This window comes from Calliopsis andreniformis, unplaced genomic scaffold (genome assembly GCF_051401765.1).
Source record: "Calliopsis andreniformis isolate RMS-2024a unplaced genomic scaffold, iyCalAndr_principal scaffold0419, whole genome shotgun sequence".
Classification (NCBI taxonomy): domain Eukaryota; kingdom Metazoa; phylum Arthropoda; class Insecta; order Hymenoptera; family Andrenidae; genus Calliopsis; species Calliopsis andreniformis.
This window is the reverse complement of record NW_027480828.1, coordinates 35001-42500: the sequence shown is the minus strand read 5'-3', so window position 1 is coordinate 42500 and position 7500 is coordinate 35001. Positions and strand designations below refer to the sequence as shown.

At 48.7% G+C, this 7500-nt stretch overlaps 1 pseudogene; it reads left to right on the top strand.

Moving 5' to 3' along the window:
* The first annotated feature begins 1199 nt into the window (after positions 1-1199).
* LOC143187949 (large subunit ribosomal RNA) lies at positions 1200-4118 on the top strand (annotated as a pseudogene).
* Positions 4119-7500: the final 3382 nt, after the last annotated feature.

Below are 7500 nucleotides of genomic sequence, written 5' to 3'. Positions count from 1 at the left end.
ACTGGAGACATCGTCGTCATCGTCGTTGCTTTGTCGTTCCGGACTTGCGTGAGTGCTAATTTTCACACGGCGTCGTGAGTCGCTTAATTTGTCGACCGCCCGTGTGTGTATGTGCACCGCTCCGGACGCAAGCGCGCGGACGTACGATCATCGACCAGCCTCCGTGTCTCGCCAAATACCCTCGTGATTGTTAACAGACAGCGTTCGCTTTTCGTGCGAGTTTTCATCCGCGCTCCCGACGTAGTCTGAAATGATGCGTGTAAGAAAGAGGCGTGCGTAACCCGCAACGACACACAAGAGAGTTTGTCGTGAGACTACAGAGAAGGACAATGAAAGGGTGTGCGAGTGAGCATGAACACGAGATCGCGTATACCCCACCCGTGTAGTGTGGTGAAGAAATGTATGACGAGAAACAGAGCCCCAGGGATTCTAGAGGGATCGTCTTGTTGCAGGAACAACGCGAAAAGGAGGCACTCATTCGTCGAAACGATGAAGTTCCGGGATGCATCTTCCCCGGCCACGTTTCGGTCGAGTCGTTTGTGGCTCCGTGAATGTGTTGTGTTGTACTACAACTTGTTTCTGTATCCTGAATCCTCTTTGGCGAGGCTTACACAGCCGCCATATATATGACTCATCACATAGGGATGACTTCTCTCCTAGAAGGAGGAGGTGGAAAGGTAGCAGCGTCCGGTCGCCCCATGTCTTCGCGTTAGTCGATCGCCGAGAGAGACCGCGCGTCAAGTCCGGTCGTCCAGTCCACGAAAGCTATACAAAAAGCAAGCGGACGGGCGTTAAACCATACCGGCAGTCGCCTGGCGAGAGTCTCTCTCCTTTAGATCGAATTAAACGAGACGCGAAGATGCTTTGGTGTGGCGCATTAAGGACGATGTGACTTACTTTCCGCTGATCACTTCTGGCGAATTACGAGGAGCTTCCTTACCTTTGGAAACGCTGCTGTTGCGTTACGACAACATATTCCGAAGGCACACGGCGAAGTTGGGACGACGCATCGAACATGATCTCAAGTCTCTCTCTCATTTCCCATTTCTCGTAACATTCGTTCACACACTCTGCCTGGTCCGCTTCTCTCGGTTGTGTGCCCCCGTTGTACGAGGATTACGCCACAGCTTCTTTCGTCATTTTTACACATATATAAAATATATCACTCTACGTGTGTGATATATTTAACACGTATACGACGACCTCAGAGTAGGCGAGATTACCCGCTGAATTTAAGCATATTACTAAGCGGAGGAAAAGAAACTAACAAGGATTTCCTTAGTAGCGGCGAGCGAACAGGAAAGAGCCCAGCACTGAATCCCGCGGTACTGCCGCAGGGAAATGTAGTGTTCGGGAGGATCCGTTTATCCCGTGACGTTGCATCGCGTCCAAGTCCATCTTGAATGGGGCCATTTACCCATAGAGGGTGCCAGGCCCGTAGCGACCGGTGCGCGTCTCGGGAGGGTCTCTCCTTAGAGTCGGGTTGCTTGAGAATGCAGCCCTAAGTGGGTGGTAAACTCCATCTAAGGCTAAATACAACCACGAGACCGATAGCGAACAAGTACCGTGAGGGAAAGTTGAAAAGAACTTTGAAGAGAGAGTTCAAGAGTACGTGAAACCGTTCAGGGGTAAACCTGAGAAACCCAAAAGTTCGAAAGGGGAGATTCATCGTCGACAAATGCTGGCTCCCGTTGGTGCGCGAAACCCCGAAAGGGGTGTCCGTCGCTTTTCCGCAAGGAGGGCGCACGGATGTTACGGCCAACGGCGAACGTTCCGGCTACGTAGACGTGCACTTCTCCCCTAGTAGGACGTCGCGACCCGTTGCGTGTCGGTCTACGGCCCGGGCGGTTAGACCGTTGCGTCGCCTTGTGCGTGCGCGACGGACCCTCGGTGACCCGACCGGCTGCGCGACGGTGTTCCCCCAGATGGTATCGGGCCGCAACCAGTCTTCTCATTCGAACGGTGCGTCAGGCCCGCCGCAAGCTCGGTCAGCTTTGTTTGCCCTGTGGTACGGACGTCTTTCCCGTTCACGGGCCTGGCCAGCTGTTAGCCGGCGGAGCCCTCGGACTGGCCAAGCTTTGAATTACCTGTCGGCGGCGCTATTGCTTTGGGTACTCTCAGGACCCGTCTTGAAACACGGACCAAGGAGCCTAACATGTGCGCGAGTCATTGGGATGAGTAAACCTAAAGGCGAAATGAAAGTGAAGGTCGTCCTTTGCGTCGGCCGAGGGAGGATGGGCGCTGCATAGTGCTCCGCACTCCCGGGGCGTCTCGTTCTCATTGCGAGAAGAGGCGCACCTAGAGCGTACACGTTGGTACCCGAAAGATGGTGAACTATGCCTGGTCAGGACGAAGTCAGGGGAAACCCTGATGGAGGTCCGTAGCGATTCTGACGTGCAAATCGATCGCTGGAACTAGGTATAGGGGCGAAAGACTAATCGAACCATCTAGTAGCTGGTTCCCTCCGAAGTTTCCCTCAGGATAGCTGGCACTCACTCCTCCGTTCCTTCGGGGACGCGTCGAGTCTCATCTGGTAAAGCGAATGATTAGAGGCCTTGGGGCCGAAACGACCTCAACCTATTCTCAAACTTTAAATGGGTGAGATCTCTGGCTTGCTTGGTTCATTGAAGCCACGAGATTTCGGATTAGAGTGCCAAGTGGGCCAATTTTGGTAAGCAGAACTGGCGCTGTGGGATGAACCAAACGCAGAGTTAAGGCGCCTAAGTCGACGTTTATGGGATACCATGAAAGGCGTTGGTTGCTTAAGACAGCAGGACGGTGGCCATGGAAGTCGGAATCCGCTAAGGAGTGTGTAACAACTCACCTGCCGAAGCAACTAGCCCTGAAAATGGATGGCGCTGAAGCGTCGCGCCTATACTCTGCCGTCAGCGGCAAGTGGGGAGGGACGGTGCCATTACTGGTGACCGTCCTCCATGAAGCCCTGACGAGTAGGAGGGTCGCGGCGGTGTGCGCAGAAGGGTCTGGGCGTGAGCCTGCCTGGAGCCGCCGTCGGTGCAGATCTTGGTGGTAGTAGCAAATACTCTAGCGAGACCCTGGAGGACTGACGTGGAGAAGGGTTTCGTGTGAACAGCCGTTGCACACGAGTCAGTCGATCCTAAGCCCTAAGAGAAATCCTATGCAAATGTGGTGTCCTAAAATCAATGTCTGCAAACATATTATTATACAAAGAGATAAATTGAAAGATAAAAAAAAGAGACACACACACGTTGGGCGAAAGGGAATCCGGTTGCTATTCCGGAACCCGGCAGCGGAACCGTTTAACATCCGGGCCCTCATTGAGTGTTCGTCGGGGTAACCCAAAATGACCTGGAGAAGCCGTCGGGAGATCTGGGAAGAGTTTTCTTTTCTGTATAAGCGTTCGAGTTCCCTGGAAACTTCTAGCAAGGAGATAGGGTTCGGAACGCGAAGAGCACCGCAGTTGCTGCGGTGTCTGGATATTCCCCTCGGACCTTGAAAATCCAGGAGAGGGCCACGGGAGGTCTCGCGCCGGTTCGTACCCATATCCGCAGCAGGTCTCCAAGGTCAAGAGCCTCTAGTCGATAGATTAATGTAGGTAAGGGAAGTCGGCAAATTGGATCCGTAACTTCGGAATAAGGATTGGCTCTGAGGAGCGGGGCGTGTCGGGCTTGGTCGGGAAGCGGGTCTGGCTGACGTGCCGGGCCTGGGCGAGGTGAAGGGTCTTAGACTTCGGTCGACGTCCTGGGATCCGAACTCGGTCCCGTGCCTTGGCCTCCCGCGGATCTTCCTTGCTGCGAGGCTTCCGCGTCGGTTCAGCCGTCGCGTGTCGTTTCTTCGGCCGCCATTCAACGCTCGGCTCAGAACTGGCACGGACCAGGGGAATCCGACTGTCTAATTAAAACAAAGCATTGCGATGGCCCCCGCGGGTGTTGACGCAATGTGATTTCTGCCCAGTGCTCTGAATGTCAACGTGAAGAAATTCAAAAAAGCGCGGGTAAACGGCGGGAGTAACTATGACTCTCTTAAGGTAGCCAAATGCCTCGTCATCTAATTAGTGACGCGCATGAATGGATTAACGAGATTCCCTCTGTCCCTATCTACTGGAACGTACGGCAGATGAGAAAGGGAGGACTTATAGTCGAGTTAGATGGAAGAGACGACGTTGAAATGTTAAAGCGCTCGTCGCTGAACAATATTGATCTCAGGGTAGAGGAGCCAAAAAAGTTGAGTCCATCAATCATTATATATGATGTGGATTCTGAGCTTACGCCGCAGGAACTAAAGGAAGAATTGCTTAGCAAGAACTTCCGGGGAAAGAGTGAAGCACAAATCAAGTGCCTTGATGAAAGAATTGTTTTCAGACATGCGTTCAAGAATAAGCATGGGAAAGCGAATTGGATAGTGGACGTTCCTGCAAACGAGTATAAGGAGCTACTCGATAGAGGAAGGGTGTACTTAGCATGGAGCACAAGCAGAGTGAAAGAGTACTTTGGAATAACGAGGTGTTTTAAATGCCAAGGCTATGGACACATAGCAAAAGTTTGTAGTGCACCAAAGCACGTCTGTGAGACGTGTGGTGACGAAGGTCACGTGAAAGCGGACTGTAAGTCAAAGGAGATAAAGTGTATTAACTGCGTTCGGGCCAAGAGGACAGCAATCAACCATTCGGTGAGGAGTGGAAATTGCCCAATATATTCTAAGCAGTTAGATATATATAAGTCTAAACTAGACTGGACTTAAAAATTAGCCAAATAAATGCGCAACGATCGATTGCGGCCGCAGCAAGCCTGTTAAAAACTGTTGAACAAGAGGCAATAGACATATTATGCATACAAGAGCCCTACTCATTCAAGGGCAAAGTCAGAGGGTACACCTCTGGCTTGATGGTGTTACAACCGGATGCAGAAACGCCTTGGGTTGCTGCGGTGATAATTAATAAGAATTTGGAAGTCTTCCAAGTCAAAATAGCAGAAACTCCTCACAATCTTGTTTTACAAATAAGAACACAGTTTGAGGAGATATATGTGGTAAATGTATACTGCCAATGCTCCTTGGACATTGAACCGTTTCTAAGAAACCTGGAAACGGTTTTAAATGCATTGAGGGGCAAAAAAGTGTTAATTGCCATGGATGCTAATGCCCATTCGGAAACATGGTTCTCAAAGAAAACTGATGATAGAGGAAAAGTGCTGGAGGAATTTATTTGTGCCAATGATCTGCATATACTAAACTGTGAGGACAGTCATGCGACTTTCTTTACAAGTCGAGGACAAGAAAATATTGACGTGACATTAGTCACATCAAACCTACTAAGCAGGGAGATAACATGGACAGTGTCGCCGGACTGCAATATAAGCGACCATAGCCTCATCAATGTGCAGGTCAAAGGCAAAAATGACGAGCATGGTTGCAGGAAGATCACAGGAAAAGTGGGGTATAACCTAAAGAAAGCCAACTGGGACAAGTTGCTGGAACTGGCTCAAGAAGAGATAAGTGACAGTTTTGTGGAGTCACTAAAGGAAAAGGAACCAAACATAGCTGCGAAAGCATTGACGAAGAAAATACAAAGCCTATGCGAGAGATCAATGCCAAAAATAAAAAACAGGCAATTACGAGTTCCCTGGTGGAATGAGGAGTTGTCTAGGCAAAGAAAGGAAATGTATACTTGCAAAAAACAGCTGGCAAGGGCGAGAAGAATGAATATACAGGAGGAAGTGAAGTACCTAGGGGAAAGATTCCGTGTTGAGAGGAACAAATATACGGGTATGATAAGAAGGTGCAAAAAGGATTCCTGGAGAAACTTTGTCTCAACAGTAGGAAACGACGACCCCTGGGGGATAGTCTACAAAGTCTTAAGAGACAAGTTAAAGGTAGATGAGCCGGTCTCATCCCTCGCAAAGCCTGATGGAGACGTAACTATGTCTTGGAAGGAGACGATGCAAGTTGTTTTGAATAAGGTGGTTCCGCAAGGCAATACAGCAGAGAACGAGGTGGTAGAGCAGAAACGCCTGAGGAGACAGATAGCAGAGTATAAGAATTGCAACATGGAACGGCCTATTGAGCTGGAAGAGATAAAGGTAGCAGTTCAGAAATGCAAAAACAGAAAAGCCCCAGGATTTGATGGTATTAAGGCTGAACTCATAAAGTGGATGCAGAAACAATATCCGCATACGCTGCTGGCACTTTTCAATAACTGTTTGTATAAATCGACCTTTCCGAAGATCTGGAAAGAAGCAAAGTTAAAGATAATACTGAAGAGCAAGGACAGGGACAGAGGTGACGTCGGATCTTATAGACCGATAGCCCTTCTGCCCTCAATTGGAAAGGTATATGAAAGGATCATAGTTGACAGGATAGACATGCACTATACTGAGAAGGGGATGGATCATCCGAGCCAGTTCGGATTTAAGAAGGGCATGTCCACGGAAGATGCATTGCTTAAGTTCAAGCAGGGAATTCGAAACACAGATAAAAAATACGTAATGGCAATATTTGTTGACATCGAGGGTGCCTTCGACAACCTCTGGTGGCAGGCAGTAATAGGAAGAGTAATAGGAACAGAGTGTAGCAGTACACTAGTCGAACTAATCAAAAGCTACTTCAGAAAACGAGTCATGAAGATACAGTCCAAGTATGACGAAATATCAAGCGTCATGGAGAAAGGATGCCCCCAAGGCTCAATCATTGGGCCAAAAGCCTGGGTGTGGTGCATGGACACCTTATTGCACGAACTGACGAACACCTTTGAGGAAGAAGAGCTTGAAGTTGTGGCCTATGCTGACGATCTGGCAATAACAGTTAAAGCAAAAAATCGAAATGGGATTGAGAAAGTTGGACAGCAAGCAATGGACATCATACTCAAATGGTGTTCCTTTAATAAGCTGAAAGTCTCAGAGAAAAAGACATGTGCTATGATGATGAAAGGGAAGTTTGATAAAGAGCGTCAACCAATAGTAAAGGTAAATGGAGTTGGAATAAAACATGCTGAGCATGTAAAATACTTAGGCATCCTGCTGGACAGGAACCTAAACTTTAGTGCACATGCAAAATATGCGAGAGACAAGCTAGTCAGCTTCTTGGCTGTGCTGAGAAAGGTGGTCGGGCAAGAGTGGGGTATAAAAGGCAAAACCCTTCACACACTCTATAATGCGGTATTCATACCGATATTGAGTTATGGTGCCCTAGTGTGGTACGACAAAGTTCAAAAACCACATGTGATCAGGCATGTAAATGCAGCTCAAAGAGCAATACTATTAACGATGACCAAGAGTTGCAGGACAACGTCCACAGTTGCTATCCAGGTGTTAGCTGGAATACTACCAATCGACCTCGAAATAGTAAGAAGAGGTGTTATGGCAAAAGTTAAACGAAACCTAGAAGTCAAGTGGAAAAATTACGAATTCAATCCAAAGCATGAAGCAATGGATGTGGATTTCAGGAGCGAGAACAACAAGCTTACAAAGACTCTAATCGCAGAATGGCAAGAACGATGGAATTTTGAAACAAGAGGCAGAGTGACAT